The sequence below is a fragment of the Ambystoma mexicanum genome, unplaced genomic scaffold (genome assembly GCF_040938575.1).
Source record: "Ambystoma mexicanum isolate Mex_15411 unplaced genomic scaffold, UKY_AmexF1_1 Mex_scaf84, whole genome shotgun sequence".
In the NCBI taxonomy this organism is placed as follows: Eukaryota; Metazoa; Chordata; class Amphibia; order Caudata; family Ambystomatidae; genus Ambystoma; species Ambystoma mexicanum.
The window spans coordinates 435,241-457,978 of record NW_027182504.1 but is presented as its reverse complement, the minus strand read 5'-3'; the positions used below and the strand labels follow the sequence as shown (position 1 = coordinate 457,978).

The following is a 22,738-nucleotide window of genomic DNA, read 5'->3' as shown; positions in this document are numbered from 1 at the left end:
TTCAACCCAATGCACTGTAAGAACCAATAGGATATATCATCATTTCATATACAAAACAATGAACAATTGGGTTTAACTATTCGCTTAGCACAAAATCAACAAACTGCAGTAGAGCAGCAGTTACGTTTTGCAGAATTTGTGCATTTGACAAAAGTTTTTTTTTTTCATGTTCCAAGATCTATATGTGATACGAAATGTTTGAATTCTTGCAATGGAAACCTCACTGTATTGTACCAAGGCAGATACAGGACATCTTGTGTACCCCTTATACTTATAAGGAGGGTTTGGTGGCTGAACATGCATTGCTTTGATGGTGATTGCATGTTGCTTGCACTTTGTACATATTACAGAACTAATAAAGTTAAACCTTTCAGAACTGGGGGTATAGCTCAGTGGTAGAGCATTTGACTGCAGATCAAGAGGTCCCTAGTTCAAATCTGGGTGCCCCCTTGTTCAACTTTTTTACCTGTAGAAAAAAACATTTACAATCTTAGCATTTGATGTAATGAGCAACACATTTCTACATTAGAAATACTCCTGATCATCTCCTGAAACATAGGGTAAACACCATGAAACTGTTTAGGATTTCTTCATATGATACAAGCTGTGTTTTACATTCACCCAAGTTCTACTGGTGATATTATCAGTTTGAAATAGTCCATTGGAAGCTCATATGAATGTTATAAAACTGTGGTGGAAACCAATAATATGCCCTTAATGAAATGTATTAATTTGTACAGCTGACCAGAACTGCACTGATGTCATTAGTTCTACAAGTTCCATACAGTCACCCACTCTATCACCTTTTTAAAAAATGACAGTTTTCAACATTCAAGGGTTTATGTCAGTGGTAGAGCGTAGGAGTGTAGTTCAAGAAGTCCCTGTTTCATAACCATATACCCTATTCAATAGATACAGTTAAAATGTTTTTCAACCCAATGCACTGTAAGAAAAAATAGGATATATCATCATTTCATATACAAAACAATGAACAATTGGGTTTAACTATGCTCTTAGCACACAATCAACAAACTGCAATAGAGAAGCAGTTACATTTTGCAGAATTTGTGCATTTGACAAAAGATTTTTTTTCCATGATCCAAGATCTACGTGTGATACGAAATGTATGAATTCTTGCAATGGAAACCTCACTGTATTTTACCAAGGCAGATAAAGGACATCCTTCGCACCCCATATACTTATAAGGAGGGTTTGGTGGCTGAAAATGCATTGCTCTGATGGTGATTGCATGTTGTTTGCACTTTGTACATATTACTGAATTAATAAAGTTAAACCTTTCAGAATTGGGGGTATAGCTCAGTGGTAGAGCATTTGACTGCAGATCAAGAGGTCCCTAGTTCAAATCTGGGTGCCCCCTTGTTCAACTGTTTTACCTGTAGAAAAAAAACATTTACAATCTTAGCATTTTATATAATGAGAAACACATTTCTACATTTGAAATACTCCTGATCATCTCCTGAAACATAGGGTAAACACCAAGAAACGGTTTAGGATTTCTTCATATGATACAAGCTGTGTTTTACATTCACCCAAGTTCTACTGGTGATATTATCAGTTTGAAATAGTCCATTGGAAGCTCATATGAATGTTATAAAACGTTGGTGGAAACCAATAATATGCCCTTAATGAAATGTATTAATTTGTACAGCTGACAAGAAGTGCACTGATGTCATTAGTTCTACAAGTTCCATACAGTCACCCACTCTATCACCTTTTTAAAAAAGGGCAGTTTTCAACATTCAAGGGTTTATGTCAGTGGTACAGCGTAGGAGTGTAGTTCAAGAAGTCCCTGTTTCATAACCATATACCCTCTTCAATAGATACAGTTAAAATGTTTTTCAACCCAATGCACTGTAAGAAACAATAGGATATATCATCATTTCATATACAAAACAATGAACAATTGGGTTCAACTATGCTCTTAGCACAACATCAACAAACTGCAGTAGAGAAGCAGTTACATTTTGCAGAATTTGTGCATTTGAATAAAGATTTTTTTTCCATGTTCCAAGATCTACGTGTGATACGAAATGTATGAATTCTTGCAATGGAAACCTCACTGTATTTTACCAAGGCAGATAAAGGACATCCTTCGCACCCCATATACTTATAAGGAGGGTTTGGTGGCTGAAAATGCATTGCTCTGATGGTGATTGCATGTTGTTTGCACTTTGTACATATTACAGAATTAATAAAGGCAAAATTTTCAGATCTGGGGGAATAGTTCAGTGGTAGAGCATTTGAATGGAGATCAAGAGGTCCCTAGTTCAAATCTGGGTGCCCCCTTGTTCAACTGTTTTACCTGTGGAAATTTGTTTTAATTAAATAAATTGAAGAAAACATTTACAATCTTAGCATTTTATGTAATGAGCAACACATTTCTACATTTGAAATACTCCTGATCATCTCCTGAAACATAGGGTAAACACCATGAAACTGTTTAGGATTTCTTCATATGCTACAAGCTGTGTTTTACATTCACCCAAGTTCTACTGGTGATATTATCAGTTTGAAATAGTCCATTGGAAGCTCATATGAATGTTATAAAACTGTGGTGGAAACCAATAATATGCCCTTAATGAAATGTATTAATTTGTACAGCTGACAAGAAGTGCACTGATGTCATTAGTTCTACAAGTTCCATACAGTCACCCACTCTATCACCTTTTTAAAAAAGGGCAGTTTTCAACATTCAAGGGTTTATGTCAGTGGTAGAGCGTAGGAGTGTAGTTCAAGAAGTCCCTGTTTCATAACCATATACCCTCTTCAATAGATACAGTTAAAATGTTTTTCAACCCAATGCACTGTAAGAAACAATAGGACATATCATCATTTCATATACAAAACAATGAACAATTGGGTTCAACTATGCTCTTAGCACAACATCAACAAACTGCAGTAGAGAAGCAGTTACATTTTGCAGAATTTGTGCATTTGAATAAAGATTTTTTTTCCATGTTCCAAGATCTACGTGTGATACGAAATGTATGAATTCTTGCAATGGAAACCTCACTGTATTTTACCAAGGCAGATAAAGGACATCCTTCGCACCCCATATACTTATAAGGAGGGTTTGGTGGCTGAAAATGCATTGCTCTGATGGTGATTGCATGTTGTTTGCACTTTGTACATATTACAGAATTAATAAAGGCAAAATTTTCAGATCTGGGGGAATAGTTCAGTGGTAGAGCCTTTGAATGGAGATCAAGAGGTCCCTAGTTCAAATCTGGGTGCCCCCTTGTTCAACTGTTTTACCTGTGGAAATTTGTTTTAATTAAATAAATTGAAGAAAACATTTACAATCTTAGCATTTTATGTAATGAGCAACACATTTCTACATTTGAAATACTCCTGATCATCTCCTGAAACATAGGGTAAACACCATGAAACTGTTTAGGATTTCTTCATATGCTACAAGCTGTGTTTTACATTCACCCAAGTTCTACTGGTGATATTATCAGTTTGAAATAGTCCATTGGAAGCTCATATGAATGTTATAAAACTGTGGTGGAAACCAATAATATGCCCTTAATGAAATGTATTAATTTGTACAGCTGACCAGAAGTGCACTGATTTCATTAGTTCTACAAGTTCCATACAGTCACCCACTCTATCACCTTTTTAAAAAAGGGCAGTTTTCAACATTCAAGGGTTTAACTCAGTGGTAGAGCGTAGGAGTGTAGTTCAAGAAGTCCCTGTTTCATAACCATATACCCTCTTCAATAGATCCTGTTAAAATGTTTTTCAACCCAATGCACTGTAAGAAACAATAGGATATATCATCATTTCATATACAAAACAATGAACAATTGGGTTTAACTATGCTCTTAGCACAAAATCAACAAACTGCAGTAGAGAAGCAGTTACATTTTGCAGAATGTATGCTTTTGACAAAATATTTTTTTCCAAGTTCCAAGATCTACATGTGATACGAAATGTAGGAATTCTTGCAATGGAAACCTCACTGTATTTTACCAAGGCAGATAAAGGACATCCTTTGCACCCCATATACTTATAAGGAGGGTTTGGTGGCTGAAAATGCATTGCTTTGATGGTGATTGCATGTTGCTTGCACTTTGTACATATTACTGACTTAATAAAGGAGAACTTTTCGGAATTGGGGGTATAGCTCAGTGGTAGAGCATTTGACTGCAGATCAAGAGGTCCCTAGTTCAAATCTGGGTGCCCCCTTGTTCAACTGTTTTACCTGTAGAAATATTTTTTTAATTAAATAAATTGAAGAAAACGATTACAATCTTAGCATTTTATGTAATGAGCAACACATTTCTACATTTGAAATACTCCTGATCATCTCCTGAAACATAGGGTAAACACCATGAAACTGTTTAGGATTTCTTCATATGATACAAGCTGTGTTTTACATTCACCCAAGTTCTACTGGTGATATTATCAGTTTGAATTAGTCCATTGGAAGCTCATATGAATGTTATAAAACTTTGGTGGAAAGCAATAATATGCCCTTAATGAAATGTATTAATTTGTACAGCTGACCAGAAGTGCACTGATGTCCTTAGTTCTACAAGTTCCATACAGTCACCCATTCTATCACCTTTTTTAAAAAAAAGGGCAGTTTTCAGCATTCAAGGGTTTAACTCAGTGGTAGAGCGTAGGAGTGTAGTTCAAGAAGTCCCTGTTTCATAACCATATACCCTCTTCAATAGATCCTGTTAAAATGTTTTTCAACCCAATGCACTGTAAGAAACAATAGGATATATCATCATTTCATATACAAAACAATGAACATAACCATTGTTTTGTATATGAAATGTTTCATAACCATATACCCTCTTCATTAGATCCTGTTAAAATGTTTTTCAACCCAATGCACTGTAAGAAACAATAGGATATATCATAATTTCATATACAAAACAATGAACAATTGGGTTTAACTATGCTCTTAGCACACAATCAACAAACTGCAATAGAGAAGCAGTTACATTTTGCAGAATGTGTGCATTTGACAAAGATTTTTTTCCATGTTCCAAGATCTACATGTGATACGAAATGTATGAATTCTTGCAATGGAAACCTCACTGTATTTTACCAAGGCAGATAAAGGACATCCTTTGCACCCCATATACTTATAAGGAGGGTTTGGTGGCTGAAAATGCATTGCTTTGATGGTGATTGCATGTTGCTTGCACCTTGTACATATTACTGAATTAATAAAGTTAAACCTTTCAGAATTGGGGGTATAGCTCAGTGGTAGAGCATTTGACTGCAGATCAAGAGGTCCCTAGTTCAAATCTGGGTGCCCCCTTGTTCAACTGTTTTACCTGTAGAAAAAAACATTTACAATCTTAGCATTTTATATAATGAGCAACACATTTCTACATTTGAAATACTCCTGATCATCTCCTGAAACATAGGGTAAACACCAAGAAACGGTTTAGGATTTCTTCATATGATACAAGCTGTGTTTTACATTCACCCAAGTTCTACTGGTGATATTATAAGTTTGAAATAGTCCATTGGAAGCTCATATGAATGTTATAAAACTGTGGTGGAAACCAATAATATGCCCTTAATGAAATGTATTAATTTGTACAGCTGACAAGAAGTGAACTGATGTCATTAGTTCTACAAGTTCCATACAGTCACCCACTCTATCACCTTTTTAAAAAAGGGCAGTTTTCAACATTCAAGGGTTTATGTCAGTGGTAGAGCGTAGGAGTGTAGTTCAAGAAGTCCCTGTTTCATAACCATATTTCCTCTTCAATAGATACAGTTAAAATGTTTTTCAACCCAATGCACTGTAAGAAACAATAGGATATATCATCATTTCATATACAAAACAATGAACAATTGGGTTCAACTATGCTCTTAGCACAACATCAACAAACTGCAGTAGAGAAGCAGTTACATTTTGCAGAATTTGTGCATTTGACAAAAGATTTTTTTTCCATGTTCCAAGATCTACGTGTGATACGAAATGTATGAATTCTTGCAATGGAAACCTCACTGTATTTTACCAAGGCAGATAAAGGACATCCTTCGCACCCCATATACTTATAAGGAGGGTTTGGTGGCTGAAAATGCATTGCTCTGATGGTGATTGCATGTTGTTTGCACTTTGTACATATTAAAGAATTAATAAAGGCGAAATTTTCAGATCTGCGTGAATAGTTCAGTGGTAGAGCATTTGAATGGAGATCAAGAGGTCCCTAGTTCAAATCTGGGTGCCCCCTTGTTTAACTGTTTTACCTGTGGAAATTTGTTTTAATTAAATAAATTGAAGAAAACATTTACAATCTTAGCATTTTATGTAATGAGCAACACATTTCTACATTTGAAATACTCCTGATCATCTCCTGAAACATAGGGTAAACACCATGAAACTGTTTAGGATTTCTTCATATGCTACACGCTGTGTTTTACATTCACCCAAGTTCTACTGGTGATATTATCAGTTTGAAATAGTCCATTGGAAGCTCATATGAATGTTATAAAACTGTGGTGGAAACCAATAATATGCCCTTAATGAAATGTATTAATTTGTACAGCTGACCAGAAGTGCACTGATTACATTAGTTCTACAAGTTCCATACAGTCACCCACTCTATCACCTTTTTAAAAAAGGGCAGTTTTCAACATTCAAGGGTTTAACTCAGTGGTAGAGCGTAGGAGTGTAGTTCAAGAAGTCCCTGTTTCATAACCATATACCCTCTTCAATAGATCCTGTTAAAATGTTTTTCAACCCAATGCACTGTAAGAAACAATAGGATATATCATCATTTCATATACAAAACAATGAACAATTGGGTTTAACTATGCTCTTAACACAAAATCAACAAACTGCAGTAGAGAAGCAGTTACATTTTGCAGAATGTATGCTTTTGACAAAATATTTTTTTCCATGTTCCAAGATCTACATGTGATACGAAATGTATGAATTCTTGCAATGGAAACCTCACTGTATTTTACCAAGGCAGATAAAGGACATCCTTTGCACCCCATATACTTATACGGAGGGTTTGGTGGCTGAAAATGCATTGCTTTGATGGTGATTGCATGTTGCTTGCACTTTGTACATATTACTGACTTAATAAAGGAGAACTTTTCAGAATTGGGGGTATAGCTCAGTGGTAGAGCATTTGACTGCAGATCAAGAGGTCCCTAGTTCAAATCTGGGTGCCCCCTTGTTCAACTGTTTTACCTGTAGAAATATTTTTTAATTAAATAAATTGAAGAAAACGATTACAATCTTAGCATTTTATGTAATGAGCAACACCTTTCTACATTTGAAATACTCCTGATCATCTCCTGAAACATAGGGTAAACACCATGAAACTGTTTAGGATTTCTTCATATGATACAAGCTGTGTTTTACATTCACCCAAGTTCTACTGGTGATATTATCAGTTTGAATTAGTCCATTGGAAGCTCATATGAATGTTATAAAACTTTGGTGGAAAGCAATAATATGCCCTTAATGAAATGTATTAATTTGTACAGCTGACCAGAAGTGCACTGATGTCCTTAGTTCTACAAGTTCCATACAGTCACCCACTCTATCACCTTTTTTAAAAAAAGGGCAGTTTTCAGCATTCAAGGGTTTAACTCAGTGGTAGAGCGTAGGAGTGTAGTTCAAGAAGTCCCTGTTTCATAACCATATACCCTCTTCAATAGATCCTGTTAAAATGTTTTTCAACCCAATGCACTATAAGAACCAATAGGATATATCATCATTTCATATACAAAACAATGAACAATTGGGTTTAACTATTCGCTTAGCACAAAATCAACAAACTGCAGTAGAGCAGCAGTTACGTTTTGCAGAATTTGTGCATTTGACAAAAGTTTTTTTTTTTCATGTTCCAAGATCTATATGTGATACGAAATGTTTGAATTCTTGCAATGGAAACCTCACTGTATTGTACCAAGGCAGATACAGGACATCTTGTGTACCCCTTATACTTATAAGGAGGGTTTGGTGGCTGAACATGCATTGCTTTGATGGTGATTGCATGTTGCTTGCACTTTGTACATATTACAGAACTAATAAAGTTAAATCTTTCAGAACTGGGGGTATAGCTCAGTGGTAGAGCATTTGACTGCAGATCAAGAGGTCCCTAGTTCAAATCTGGGTGCCCCCTTGTTCAACTTTTTTACCTGTAGAAAAAAACATTTACAATCTTAGCATTTGATGTAATGAGCAACACATTTCTACATTAGAAATACTCCTGATCATCTCCTGAAACATAGGGTAAACACCATGAAACTGTTTAGGATTTCTTCATATGATACAAGCTGTGTTTTACATTCACCCAAGTTCTACTGGTGATATTATCAGTTTGAAATAGTCCATTGGAAGCTCATATGAATGTTATAAAACTGTGGTGGAAACCAATAATATGCCCTTAATGAAATGTATTAATTTGTACAGCTGACCAGAACTGCACTGATGTCATTAGTTCTACAAGTTCCATACAGTCACCCACTCTATCACCTTTTTAAAAAATGACAGTTTTCAACATTCAAGGGTTTATGTCAGTGGTAGAGCGTAGGAGTGTAGTTCAAGAAGTCCCTGTTTCATAACCATATACCCTATTCAATAGATACAGTTAAAATGTTTTTCAACCCAATGCACTGTAAGAAAAAATAGGATATATCATCATTTCATATACAAAACAATGAACAATTGGGTTTAACTATGCTCTTAGCACACAATCAACAAACTGCAATAGAGAAGCAGTTACATTTTGCAGAATTTGTGCATTTGACAAAAGATTTTTTTTCCATGATCCAAGATCTACGTGTGATACGAAATGTATGAATTCTTGCAATGGAAACCTCACTGTATTTTACCAAGGCAGATAAAGGACATCCTTCGCACCCCATATACTTATAAGGAGGGTTTGGTGGCTGAAAATGCATTGCTCTGATGGTGATTGCATGTTGTTTGCACTTTGTACATATTACTGAATTAATAAAGTTAAACCTTTCAGAATTGGGGGTATAGCTCAGTGGTAGAGCATTTGACTGCAGATCAAGAGGTCCCTAGTTCAAATCTGGGTGCCCCCTTGTTCAACTGTTTTACCTGTAGAAAAAAAACATTTACAATCTTAGCATTTTATATAATGAGAAACACATTTCTACATTTGAAATACTCCTGATCATCTCCTGAAACATAGGGTAAACACCAAGAAACGGTTTAGGATTTCTTCATATGATACAAGCTGTGTTTTACATTCACCCAAGTTCTACTGGTGATATTATCAGTTTGAAATAGTCCATTGGAAGCTCATATGAATGTTATAAAACGTTGGTGGAAACCAATAATATGCCCTTAATGAAATGTATTAATTTGTACAGCTGACAAGAAGTGCACTGATGTCATTAGTTCTACAAGTTCCATACAGTCACCCACTCTATCACCTTTTTAAAAAAGGGCAGTTTTCAACATTCAAGGGTTTATGTCAGTGGTACAGCGTAGGAGTGTAGTTCAAGAAGTCCCTGTTTCATAACCATATACCCTCTTCAATAGATACAGTTAAAATGTTTTTCAACCCAATGCACTGTAAGAAACAATAGGATATATCATCATTTCATATACAAAACAATGAACAATTGGGTTCAACTATGCTCTTAGCACAACATCAACAAACTGCAGTAGAGAAGCAGTTACATTTTGCAGAATTTGTGCATTTGAATAAAGATTTTTTTTCCATGTTCCAAGATCTACGTGTGATACGAAATGTATGAATTCTTGCAATGGAAACCTCACTGTATTTTACCAAGGCAGATAAAGGACATCCTTCGCACCCCATATACTTATAAGGAGGGTTTGGTGGCTGAAAATGCATTGCTCTGATGGTGATTGCATGTTGTTTGCACTTTGTACATATTACAGAATTAATAAAGGCAAAATTTTCAGATCTGGGGGAATAGTTCAGTGGTAGAGCATTTGAATGGAGATCAAGAGGTCCCTAGTTCAAATCTGGGTGCCCCCTTGTTCAACTGTTTTACCTGTGGAAATTTGTTTTAATTAAATAAATTGAAGAAAACATTTACAATCTTAGCATTTTATGTAATGAGCAACACATTTCTACATTTGAAATACTCCTGATCATCTCCTGAAACATAGGGTAAACACCATGAAACTGTTTAGGATTTCTTCATATGCTACAAGCTGTGTTTTACATTCACCCAAGTTCTACTGGTGATATTATCAGTTTGAAATAGTCCATTGGAAGCTCATATGAATGTTATAAAACTGTGGTGGAAACCAATAATATGCCCTTAATGAAATGTATTAATTTGTACAGCTGACAAGAAGTGCACTGATGTCATTAGTTCTACAAGTTCCATACAGTCACCCACTCTATCACCTTTTTAAAAAAGGGCAGTTTTCAACATTCAAGGGTTTATGTCAGTGGTAGAGCGTAGGAGTGTAGTTCAAGAAGTCCCTGTTTCATAACCATATACCCTCTTCAATAGATACAGTTAAAATGTTTTTCAACCCAATGCACTGTAAGAAACAATAGGACATATCATCATTTCATATACAAAACAATGAACAATTGGGTTCAACTATGCTCTTAGCACAACATCAACAAACTGCAGTAGAGAAGCAGTTACATTTTGCAGAATTTGTGCATTTGAATAAAGATTTTTTTTCCATGTTCCAAGATCTACGTGTGATACGAAATGTATGAATTCTTGCAATGGAAACCTCACTGTATTTTACCAAGGCAGATAAAGGACATCCTTCGCACCCCATATACTTATAAGGAGGGTTTGGTGGCTGAAAATGCATTGCTCTGATGGTGATTGCATGTTGTTTGCACTTTGTACATATTACAGAATTAATAAAGGCAAAATTTTCAGATCTGGGGGAATAGTTCAGTGGTAGAGCCTTTGAATGGAGATCAAGAGGTCCCTAGTTCAAATCTGGGTGCCCCCTTGTTCAACTGTTTTACCTGTGGAAATTTGTTTTAATTAAATAAATTGAAGAAAACATTTACAATCTTAGCATTTTATGTAATGAGCAACACATTTCTACATTTGAAATACTCCTGATCATCTCCTGAAACATAGGGTAAACACCATGAAACTGTTTAGGATTTCTTCATATGCTACAAGCTGTGTTTTACATTCACCCAAGTTCTACTGGTGATATTATCAGTTTGAAATAGTCCATTGGAAGCTCATATGAATGTTATAAAACTGTGGTGGAAACCAATAATATGCCCTTAATGAAATGTATTAATTTGTACAGCTGACCAGAAGTGCACTGATTTCATTAGTTCTACAAGTTCCATACAGTCACCCACTCTATCACCTTTTTAAAAAAGGGCAGTTTTCAACATTCAAGGGTTTAACTCAGTGGTAGAGCGTAGGAGTGTAGTTCAAGAAGTCCCTGTTTCATAACCATATACCCTCTTCAATAGATCCTGTTAAAATGTTTTTCAACCCAATGCACTGTAAGAAACAATAGGATATATCATCATTTCATATACAAAACAATGAACAATTGGGTTTAACTATGCTCTTAGCACAAAATCAACAAACTGCAGTAGAGAAGCAGTTACATTTTGCAGAATGTATGCTTTTGACAAAATATTTTTTTCCAAGTTCCAAGATCTACATGTGATACGAAATGTATGAATTCTTGCAATGGAAACCTCACTGTATTTTACCAAGGCAGATAAAGGACATCCTTTGCACCCCATATACTTATAAGGAGGGTTTGGTGGCTGAAAATGCATTGCTTTGATGGTGATTGCATGTTGCTTGCACTTTGTACATATTACTGACTTAATAAAGGAGAACTTTTCAGAATTGGGGGTATAGCTCAGTGGTAGAGCATTTGACTGCAGATCAAGAGGTCCCTAGTTCAAATCTGGGTGCCCCCTTGTTCAACTGTTTTACCTGTAGAAATATTTTTTTAATTAAATAAATTGAAGAAAACGATTACAATCTTAGCATTTTATGTAATGAGCAACACATTTCTACATTTGAAATACTCCTGATCATCTCCTGAAACATAGGGTAAACACCATGAAACTGTTTAGGATTTCTTCATATGATACAAGCTGTGTTTTACATTCACCCAAGTTCTACTGGTGATATTATCAGTTTGAATTAGTCCATTGGAAGCTCATATGAATGTTATAAAACTTTGGTGGAAAGCAATAATATGCCCTTAATGAAATGTATTAATTTGTACAGCTGACCAGAAGTGCACTGATGTCCTTAGTTCTACAAGTTCCATACAGTCACCCATTCTATCACCTTTTTTAAAAAAAGGGCAGTTTTCAGCATTCAAGGGTTTAACTCAGTGGTAGAGCGTAGGAGTGTAGTTCAAGAAGTCCCTGTTTCATAACCATATACCCTCTTCAATAGATCCTGTTAAAATGTTTTTCAACCCAATGCACTGTAAGAAACAATAGGATATATCATCATTTCATATACAAAACAATGAACATAACCATTGTTTTGTATATGAAATGTTTCATAACCATATACCCTCTTCATTAGATCCTGTTAAAATGTTTTTCAACCCAATGCACTGTAAGAAACAATAGGATATATCATAATTTCATATACAAAACAATGAACAATTGGGTTTAACTATGCTCTTAGCACACAATCAACAAACTGCAATAGAGAAGCAGTTACATTTTGCAGAATGTGTGCATTTGACAAAGATTTTTTTCCATGTTCCAAGATCTACATGTGATACGAAATGTATGAATTCTTGCAATGGAAACCTCACTGTATTTTACCAAGGCAGATAAAGGACATCCTTTGCACCCCATATACTTATAAGGAGGGTTTGGTGGCTGAAAATGCATTGCTTTGATGGTGATTGCATGTTGCTTGCACTTTGTACATATTACTGACTTAATAAAGGAGAACTTTTCAGAATTGGGGGTATAGCTCAGTGGTAGAGCATTTGACTGCAGATCAAGAGGTCCCTAGTTCAAATCTGGGTGCCCCCTTGTTCAACTGTTTTACCTGTAGAAATATTTTTTTAATTAAATAAATTGAAGAAAACGATTACAATCTTAGCATTTTATGTAATGAGCAACACATTTCTACATTTGAAATACTCCTGATCATCTCCTGAAACATAGGGTAAACACCATGAAACTGTTTAGGATTTCTTCATATGATACAAGCTGTGATTTACATTCACCCAAGTTCTACTGGTGATATTATCAGTTTGAATTAGTCCATTGGATGCTCATATGAATGTTATAAAACTTTGGTGGAAAGCAATAATATGCCCTTAATGAAATGTATTAATTTGTACAGCTGACCAGAAGTGCACTGATGTCCTTAGTTCTACAAGTTCCATACAGTCACCCATTCTATCACCTTTTTTAAAAAAAGGGCAGTTTTCAGCATTCAAGGGTTTAACTCAGTGGTAGAGCGTAGGAGTGTAGTTCAAGAAGTCCCTGTTTCATAACCATATACCCTCTTCAATAGATCCTGTTAAAATGTTTTTCAACCCAATGCACTGTAAGAAACAATAGGATATATCATCATTTCATATACAAAACAATGAACATAACCATTGTTTTGTATATGAAATGTTTCATAACCATATACCCTCTTCATTAGATCCTGTTAAAATGTTTTTCAACCCAATGCACTGTAAGAAACAATAGGATATATCATAATTTCATATACAAAACAATGAACAATTGGGTTTAACTATGCTCTTAGCACACAATCAACAAACTGCAATAGAGAAGCAGTTACATTTTGCAGAATGTGTGCATTTGACAAAGATTTTTTTCCATGTTCCAAGATCTACATGTGATACGAAATGTATGAATTCTTGCAATGGAAACCTCACTGTATTTTACCAAGGCAGATAAAGGACATCCTTTGCACCCCATATACTTATAAGGAGGGTTTGGTGGCTGAAAATGCATTGCTTTGATGGTGATTGCATGTTGCTTGCACCTTGTACATATTACTGAATTAATAAAGTTAAACCTTTCAGAATTGGGGGTATAGCTCAGTGGTAGAGCATTTGACTGCAGATCAAGAGGTCCCTAGTTCAAATCTGGGTGCCCCCTTGTTCAACTGTTTTACCTGTAGAAAAAAACATTTACAATCTTAGCATTTTATATAATGAGCAACACATTTCTACATTTGAAATACTCCTGATCATCTCCTGAAACATAGGGTAAACACCAAGAAACGGTTTAGGATTTCTTCATATGATACAAGCTGTGTTTTACATTCACCCAAGTTCTACTGGTGATATTATAAGTTTGAAATAGTCCATTGGAAGCTCATATGAATGTTATAAAACTGTGGTGGAAACCAATAATATGCCCTTAATGAAATGTATTAATTTGTACAGCTGACAAGAAGTGAACTGATGTCATTAGTTCTACAAGTTCCATACAGTCACCCACTCTATCACCTTTTTAAAAAAGGGCAGTTTTCAACATTCAAGGGTTTATGTCAGTGGTAGAGCGTAGGAGTGTAGTTCAAGAAGTCCCTGTTTCATAACCATATTTCCTCTTCAATAGATACAGTTAAAATGTTTTTCAACCCAATGCACTGTAAGAAACAATAGGATATATCATCATTTCATATACAAAACAATGAACAATTGGGTTCAACTATGCTCTTAGCACAACATCAACAAACTGCAGTAGAGAAGCAGTTACATTTTGCAGAATTTGTGCATTTGACAAAAGATTTTTTTTCCATGTTCCAAGATCTACGTGTGATACGAAATGTATGAATTCTTGCAATGGAAACCTCACTGTATTTTACCAAGGCAGATAAAGGACATCCTTCGCACCCCATATACTTATAAGGAGGGTTTGGTGGCTGAAAATGCATTGCTCTGATGGTGATTGCATGTTGTTTGCACTTTGTACATATTAAAGAATTAATAAAGGCGAAATTTTCAGATCTGCGTGAATAGTTCAGTGGTAGAGCATTTGAATGGAGATCAAGAGGTCCCTAGTTCAAATCTGGGTGCCCCCTTGTTCAACTGTTTTACCTGTGGAAATTTGTTTTAATTAAATAAATTGAAGAAAACATTTACAATCTTAGCATTTTATGTAATGAGCAACACATTTCTACATTTGAAATACTCCTGATCATCTCCTGAAACATAGGGTAAACACCATGAAACTGTTTAGGATTTCTTCATATGCTACACGCTGTGTTTTACATTCACCCAAGTTCTACTGGTGATATTATCAGTTTGAAATAGTCCATTGGAAGCTCATATGAATGTTATAAAACTGTGGTGGAAACCAATAATATGCCCTTAATGAAATGTATTAATGTGTACAGCTGACCAGAAGTGCCCTGATTTCATTAGTTCTACCAGTTCCATACAGTCACCCACTCTATCACCTTTTTAAAAAAGGGCAGTTTTCAACATTCAAGGGTTTAACTCAGTGGTAGAGCGTAGGAGTGTAGTTCAAGAAGTCCCTGTTTCATAACCATATACCCTCTTCAATAGATCCTGTTAAAATGTTTTTCAACCCAATGCACTGTAAGAAACAATAGGATATATCATCATTTCATATACAAAACAATGAACAATTGGGTTTAACTATGCTCTTAGCACAAAATCAACAAACTGCAGTAGAGAAGCAGTTACATTTTGCAGAATGTATGCATTTGACAAAAGATGTTTTTCCATGTTCCAAGATCTACATGTGATACGAAATGTATGAATTCTTGCAATGGAAACCTCACTGTATTTTACCAAGGCAGATAAAGGACATCCTTTGCACCCCATATACTTATAAGGAGGGTTTGGTGGCTGAAAATGCATTGCTTTGATGGTGATTGCATGTTGCTTGCACTTTGTACATATTACTGACTTAATAAACGAGAACTTTTCAGAACTGGGGGTATAGCTCAGTGGTAGAGCATTTGACTGCAGATCAAGAGCTCCCTAGTTCAAATCTGGGTGCCCCCTTGTTCAACTGTTTTACCTGTAGAAATATTTTTTTAATTAAATAAATTGAAGAAAACGATTACAATCTTAGCATTTTATGTAATGAGCAACACATTTCTACATTTGAAATACTCCTGATCATCTCCTGAAACATAGGGTAAACACCATGAAACTGTTTAGGATTTCTTCATATGATACAAGCTGTGTTTTACATTCACCCAAGTTCTACTGGTGATATTATCAGTTTGAATTAGTCCATTGGAAGCTCATATGAATGTTATAAAACTTTGGTGGAAAGCAATAATATGCCCTTAATGAAATGTATTAATTTGTACAGCTGACCAGAAGTGCACTGATGTCCTTAGTTCTACAAGTTCCATACAGTCACCCACTCTATCACCTTTTTAAAAAAAAGGGCAGTTTTCAGCATTCAAGGGTTTAACTCAGTGGTAGAGCGTAGGAGTGTAGTTCAAGAAGTCCCTGTTTCATAACCATATACCCTCTTCAATAGATCCTGTTAAAATGTTTTTCAACCCAATGCACTTTAAGAAACAATAGGATATATCATCATTTCATATACAAAACAATGAACATTTGGGTTTAACTATGCTCTTAGCACGAAATCAACAAACTGCAGTAGAGAAGGAGTTACATTTTGCAGAATTTGTGCATTTGACAAAATATTTTTTTTCCATGTTCCAAGATCTACATGTGATACGAAATGTATGAATTTGTCGGGGGGAAGTTCTTCCGGGGTCGGCTGAGTCGTCCGCGGACCTCCGGGCAGGGAGGCCCCAACTCCTCCCGTGTATCCCAAAAAAAATGAGTATGAGGCACACGCAAGAAGCAAGGTGGTTCTGCTGTTTATTGTACAAACGGCAGGGATGGGTCAAGGAACGTACGCGTCCGTCCTGACACACTCTTCTCATCATGGGCTCGCAGGCTCCTTTTACCTTAGTATGACGCGCTACTTGCGTCACCTGGGAAAGTTAGCAAAAAACCTATCGCCACTCTGGATTGGCTCTTCGAGTGGTAGGGTTAGTATAGCATACGTATAGAGAGCATTCTTAGTGGTTGAGGGTTAGTCAGGTGGTATAATTGGGTTGTCCCTTCAAATTGATACATGGAAATTGTTACATGAAGATCTCTGGGGATTGGTCAATGTTAATGGCGTCAGTGATAAGAGCCCCATGTTCTGATTGGCCCACGCACGAGCCCCCCAGTCTGGGACCATCGTTGTTCCCAGCTCGCGGTGCACCTGTCATTTGTAACAATGTTTCACTATGGTTATGTGCAGACAACGTGAAGATTTATTGGTATGCCTGAAGGTCGACTACTCCCACCGCCGCAGATGTTCATTGAATCACTTAATTGTATCTGCCTATGTCTTGAAACGGGGGGTTTCGGTGCCTCCCTCCTCCTGGGCCTGGCACTCTGTCAGGTTTGGCTTGGTCACGTGAGGTGAGACCGTGGTCGAGGTAGAATTCTGCACATGTAATATTGTATTTTCCACTGTGTGCCTGGTTTTAATTGCAGGTGTGACCTCGGCGTCGGCTTGCGGCATACGAGATTGCAACATTGTGCCCTTGACTGTCAATCATCGCCGGGCTCATTCTGCAGGGTCAGCAACTGTACTCTTGCTCATTCAATGTTCATGGAAGCTCTTGCTTGCGGCCTACTTGGGCCTGGTGCATAGGTGGAACCGTTTGATACACAGCGCTTTAGGTTATGGTATCATATTGCTTTATCCCCAGTATCGTGTCTTCGTTATATTCCTCATTGCAATGCATGGGTTTAGGAGAAGCGTCAGCAAGCGTTTTAGATGAGTTCATTATGCGTCTTGCATTTCTGCATTTTGAAAAGCCTATGTGAAAAATAATAAAGATGCGCGTCGGTGAGTGTATCCGTCACCTACGTCATAGCACTGAATATGTTTTTCGTGTGGGTTGGTGTGGGAGTGTCCAGTTTGCATGTTTGCACGGGTGTGCTGACCGGTGGCTAAGTCGTCATGGCATCTCTAACGATGTGTTCATTTACTGTTGCATGGTTCAGTCGAGTTCATCCATGCCGCAGGTGTTGGCATGGGTAGGACAGGCTGGTGGGCACATCCGTATGTTCTTGTACCAGGGTATTTGGTCGTCTGGTAGATGGGCAAACTCCTCTCGTGGCGGGTGCCTGGGCCGTGATCCTCTAGGCCAGGGGTGTGAGGGATTGGTGGGAGCCTTGTGTTCCATTTTCCCACTTCAGTCCCCCCTCTGGTCGACTCTTCGACCACAAACATATCATTTTCCTTATCTCCTCTCACTCTCCATATTTTAGTTACTCCTCCCAAATGTCCATAGTGGTTGACATGGTCTTCAAATGACCAATACATGTATACACAGGTTCCTCCAGGTGTGCAGTATACCTATTTCCCTACGTAGCTCCTTGGGTTTCTTGGGTTTTCGAGTTTCACAGACGGTGGGTCCAGGTGGTTGGTGATGATCTGGTTGCGCAGTTTCTCCCTCTCTTTTATTATTGTGCCTGTGTGTTGGCCGTCATCTGCTGGCATCAAGGGGTGCATACCAATCATTTCGATCATTTCGTCTGTGGTGCATGCCTTCCGGGCCTTCCAGAATCTTATTATGATCAGTGCAGCTCCAGCCAAAATAGTACATCCAACTATAATCTTCAGTCCGTCCGACAGCCACGATGGCATCCATGACTATAATAGCGAAAACCAGCTGTCATCCTTTTTCACACCTTTACTTTCATCCATCATTTTGGAGTGCATCTGGGCCAATTGTGATACTGCTTCTGTCAGTGTACCATTGTCAGCATCGTTAGCAGGAATGAATGTGCAGCATGATTGTCCTATCTTTGCGCAAACTCCTCCTTCCATTGCTGTGAGGAGGTCCAGTACATATCTGTTCTGTAGTGCTACCATCCTCACTGCTCGCAGTTCCTCTTTTATTGCGTTGAATCCATTTACTGTGGAATTAATTGTCATCATTAATTCCCATCGAGCTATCTGGAGCCATTTGGCGTTTGCGTAATCCTATAGTCCCGGATGTATTATTGAGGAGAAAAACATTGCTGCTCTGCTGAATAGTCTATGTTCTGGTGGGATTGAAGTGAGTGCTGTTTCCGACCTTCCCCATAGGTAATTTCCTGTCAGAGGTTCTCCTTGTCTTTTCTTTCTATTCAGGATAGTGTCGTCGCCGTTGTTTTGGTCCTCCGGCCCCTTCTTGGATTGTACAGATCTCTTATCCCTCTTGTTTCCTTCATCCATTTTAGGGAAGCTCGCCACGTTCACATGTTTCTGGGGTACCACTAGTGATGGTACATTAACGTGTACCATCGTGCATATACCATTCCACAGAGGGGGCAGTGTGTGGTACGCCTTGTTTCCGCAGGCCCAGCAATGGTCCATTACCACTGCTGTTCCTGCTCCCCCCTCAGGTAACTCCGTCACACTTGCACAGTTGGTGTTGTATCCCACGTCCACTTCTCCTTTATGTTGGTAGCATACCTTAGGCGCAGTCAGCGGCAGTATTGTTATTGGCTCTTCATCCTTCTCTAACCATGTTAGCATGGGTACGTATTTGATCCAAATCGTCCAACATCTGTCGTTGTGTTCAGCAATACTCATAGTATCCTCTCTCTTTACCATGTTGCTGCCAGCCACTCCTATGTCCCATTTGTCACCCAGGTACACCTTCCCTGTTATTACTATCAGTGGTCTTTCCCAACAGCCTTGTTTACCAGGGACTTCAGTGGCGTACCAATCACATGGTAGGTACTGTAATGTTACTTTCTTTGTTTCTCCTTTTTCAGGGCCGCTTGTTATGTATTTGAATGCCTCAGCGTGTAAACTGGCCTTGTTGTAACTCAAATAAACCTTGAGGAAATTGTTTTCGTACGGGTATGTGTCTCGTGTTTTCCATACCAGGTGCACCGTGCTCCCTTGAAATCTCCCATTCGTTTGGAATAGTGCCAAGTATATCATACATCGTGCTGTCTTTTCATCTATTTCTGTGGCAACGAAAGTTCGAGAAGCGCTCATGGCGCATGGGATCAACGAGCAGACGTAGCAGCTGTCTTCTGTTGTCTGCTTGCCTATTTGAGTCATGTGTTTGTACCACATGTTGTTCGAGACGTGTGCTGAATCTTGTATGTAGTTGTCGATACCTTTATTATCTGAGTATGTGCTGCGTTTAACTCTATTTCCCTTGTGTGGAATTTTGCTGGTACCACCTGACGTAACACCTGTTGCAGCCGGGGGTGGGGGTATATTAGGTTTGGGTACAGCCAAAATATTGATAGCATAACTGTTCTGCCATACAGAGGCAGCCAGGAACCCGGTGATCATCAAAATCCCTATCATCTTTATTACAGAGGCTAATCTCACCGGCATTTTGCTCTTACCTTGCTGCAGTCCGGCAGCTAGTTCTTGCGACGTTAAAGTTGCCCGCCTGAAAATACTCAATATGCTTGTTATTAGTGTTAGTTGTTGGTTTCAAGCTCTCCCTATCAAGTAGTCGTTCAGTGCCCAGGCGAAGAGCTGTTCCCACGCCAATCTAAGTGATCTATCTCTTAGGACAGGCAAGTATTGGTGCAGATGGGGCATTGATTGTTCTATGGCCAAGAGAAATGCTGTGTAGTAGACACGTACCCTCCTTCTTTTCAGGTACTTTGGCCTTTTTATGTGATAGACAAATTGGTGTGATAGCTCTTCAGGGTAGTTATCGTCTGAGGGTAGCATCTACTCCTGGGCAGTGAAATTTGTTAGTTATCTGTTTTCTTAGCAGTACAATAATACACGGTACCTGCATGTGCGAGAGAAAAAAAAAAGGAGAACATTCAAGTGTTTACATGTGTATAGGTGCAAGATAATGTCCTTCAGTCGGGTTATTACTGCAGTGGGTAGGACGTCGATAGGCAGGGGGTTTAGAGCTCAACTGGCGGGAGTCTCTTTACTCTTTGATCGTGTGACCATGGGATGGGCGGTATGGGAATTACCCTTCTCTATTTCAGTAGTTGTCTCTGGGGAACCTGGGGGGTGGTAGGGTAGGGAGACACTTTGGTCGTTGGCTCTGGTAGAAGTCTCTTCCTCCGTGGGTGTCGTTGTTGCTGGTCTTCCAATGGCCCTGTCGGTGACGCTAGGGCGGGTCTGTAGTTTGTAGATCTTTACGTCGTGTAGGTGATTCCAGGCGCTTTTGTCCTGTAGATTTACTGCTCTCGTTGATACTTCCTCTACCAGATGAGGGCCAGTGAAACGTGGACTGTTCCACTTTCTGTTGAAATTGCGGAGTAGCACGTGGTCCCCTTTAGTAATTTTGCACAGTTTTTCTTTTTCCAATTCTTTATCCGCGTCTTCTTGTTGCTCACTCTTAGACCCGCCCCGCGTGTGCTCGAGCTGTTGAGACACAAACACTACACTAGTAATCAAAGAAGACACATATTGGTACATTTCATCACCGAGAACAGTTGCAGTGTTTTCATAGTCAGTGAATGCTCTTGATGTTGGCGTTAGGGGAAGGCGCATTTGACGTCCGGTCACCACCTCGTGAGGGGTGAGGTGGTGGTCGGAGCCTGGCCTATTCCTCAACTCAAATAGGGCTAGCGGGAGGCAATACAACCAACTCTTCTTTGTTGTTTGCTGTATTTTTGCAATTGCCTCTTTTAGTAGGCCATTCAGGCGTTCGCATACACCGTTGGCCTGCAGGTGATATGCACATGCAAATTTATGTTTGATGCTCAGTAGGGATGTGATGTGCTGGAACATTTCATTGGCGAAGTGCGGGCCATTATCTGACCGCAGTACCTCGCACACTCCCCACCTGGGGAAGACCTCCCTCACTAGAAATGTAGCTGCTCTGAATGCATCTGGGTGTGAGCAGGGTCCTGCTTCAATCCACCTGGAGAATGGGCATACTACTACAATCATATACCTATTTCCTTGACATACGTTGATCATATCAACATAGTCAATATGGATATGTAGGAAGGGTGCCTCTGGCCGGGGTATAGCACCTTTTATCACCTTCAGCGTGTGGCCGTCCGTAAACTGTTGACATGTGAGGCAGTTGCTTATAAAATTTGTCACATGGGAATTTAACTCGGGGCAGAACCAGTCTTCCCTTATTCGTGCTGCAATGACCTCCTTGCCTGTATGGGCTGGGTGGTGTAATTGGCTCAGGGCAGTGTTCAATAGTGCCAATGGCATTACCATCTTTCCAGTGTTACCCTGGCGCCATAGTGCGTCAGTTGGTGACATTGTACATCCTCTTTTAACCCATATTTCTTTCTCTGCCATTGGTGCAGCTGCTTGTAGCTCCATTATCTGTGTGGCTGGGAGATGGGTGTACCCTTCTCTTATCAACATCGCTTTAGCTATCCCCCTCCCTCTCCCTCTCTCTGACTCTGGGGGGTTCCATATCTCACCAAAATATGCAGCATACTTCGCATGTGCGTCTGCTGCTGCGTTTCCTTTTGAGATATGATCTTCTCCATTAGTGTGTGCGGTGCATTTGACCAAGGCTAATTCTTGGGGGTTATTTATTACTTCAATTAGTTCAGCCAACAAGAGAGCATGTTGTACTGGGGTGCCGTCAGCTCTCCTAAACCCTCTTCTCCTCCCTTTGGACAATCCTGAGTGGACAGTAGACGTGACATATGCGCTGTCAGAATATATGGTCACTCGTTTGTCAAAGCTTTCCTGTAACGCCAAGATCAGTGCAACCAATTCGGCTGCTTGAGCAGAGTAATGCTGTGGTAATTGTACGCATTTCATCACCACACACACCGGTTCCTCTGTCA

At 38.6% G+C, this 22,738-nt stretch overlaps 15 non-coding genes across 15 annotated transcripts; all 15 read left to right on the top strand.

Annotated features, from left to right (window-relative positions):
* The first annotated feature begins 378 nt into the window (after positions 1-378).
* On the top strand, positions 379-450 carry TRNAC-GCA (transfer RNA cysteine (anticodon GCA)). The gene has a single exon. It is a non-coding gene; the product is annotated as a tRNA-Cys (tRNA).
* An 856-nt stretch (positions 451-1,306) lies between these two features.
* Positions 1,307-1,378, top strand: TRNAC-GCA (transfer RNA cysteine (anticodon GCA)). Its single transcript has one exon. It is a non-coding gene; the product is annotated as a tRNA-Cys (tRNA).
* Positions 1,379-2,235: 857 nt separating this feature from the next.
* On the top strand, positions 2,236-2,307 carry TRNAS-GGA (transfer RNA serine (anticodon GGA)). Its single transcript has one exon. It is a non-coding gene; the product is annotated as a tRNA-Ser (tRNA).
* An 881-nt stretch (positions 2,308-3,188) lies between these two features.
* On the top strand, positions 3,189-3,260 carry TRNAS-GGA (transfer RNA serine (anticodon GGA)). Its single transcript has one exon. It is a non-coding gene; the product is annotated as a tRNA-Ser (tRNA).
* An 880-nt stretch (positions 3,261-4,140) lies between these two features.
* Positions 4,141-4,212, top strand: TRNAC-GCA (transfer RNA cysteine (anticodon GCA)). Its single transcript has one exon. It is a non-coding gene; the product is annotated as a tRNA-Cys (tRNA).
* Positions 4,213-5,230: 1,018 nt separating this feature from the next.
* TRNAC-GCA (transfer RNA cysteine (anticodon GCA)) lies at positions 5,231-5,302 on the top strand. Its single transcript has one exon. It is a non-coding gene; the product is annotated as a tRNA-Cys (tRNA).
* A 1,808-nt stretch (positions 5,303-7,110) lies between these two features.
* TRNAC-GCA (transfer RNA cysteine (anticodon GCA)) lies at positions 7,111-7,182 on the top strand. The gene has a single exon. It is a non-coding gene; the product is annotated as a tRNA-Cys (tRNA).
* An 884-nt stretch (positions 7,183-8,066) lies between these two features.
* Positions 8,067-8,138, top strand: TRNAC-GCA (transfer RNA cysteine (anticodon GCA)). The gene has a single exon. It is a non-coding gene; the product is annotated as a tRNA-Cys (tRNA).
* An 856-nt stretch (positions 8,139-8,994) lies between these two features.
* Positions 8,995-9,066, top strand: TRNAC-GCA (transfer RNA cysteine (anticodon GCA)). The gene has a single exon. It is a non-coding gene; the product is annotated as a tRNA-Cys (tRNA).
* Positions 9,067-9,923: 857 nt separating this feature from the next.
* TRNAS-GGA (transfer RNA serine (anticodon GGA)) lies at positions 9,924-9,995 on the top strand. The gene has a single exon. It is a non-coding gene; the product is annotated as a tRNA-Ser (tRNA).
* Positions 9,996-10,876: 881 nt separating this feature from the next.
* Positions 10,877-10,948, top strand: TRNAS-GGA (transfer RNA serine (anticodon GGA)). The gene has a single exon. It is a non-coding gene; the product is annotated as a tRNA-Ser (tRNA).
* An 880-nt stretch (positions 10,949-11,828) lies between these two features.
* TRNAC-GCA (transfer RNA cysteine (anticodon GCA)) lies at positions 11,829-11,900 on the top strand. Its single transcript has one exon. It is a non-coding gene; the product is annotated as a tRNA-Cys (tRNA).
* Positions 11,901-12,917: 1,017 nt separating this feature from the next.
* Positions 12,918-12,989, top strand: TRNAC-GCA (transfer RNA cysteine (anticodon GCA)). Its single transcript has one exon. It is a non-coding gene; the product is annotated as a tRNA-Cys (tRNA).
* A 1,017-nt stretch (positions 12,990-14,006) lies between these two features.
* Positions 14,007-14,078, top strand: TRNAC-GCA (transfer RNA cysteine (anticodon GCA)). The gene has a single exon. It is a non-coding gene; the product is annotated as a tRNA-Cys (tRNA).
* A 1,808-nt stretch (positions 14,079-15,886) lies between these two features.
* On the top strand, positions 15,887-15,958 carry TRNAC-GCA (transfer RNA cysteine (anticodon GCA)). Its single transcript has one exon. It is a non-coding gene; the product is annotated as a tRNA-Cys (tRNA).
* The last annotated feature ends 6,780 nt before the right edge of the window (positions 15,959-22,738 follow it).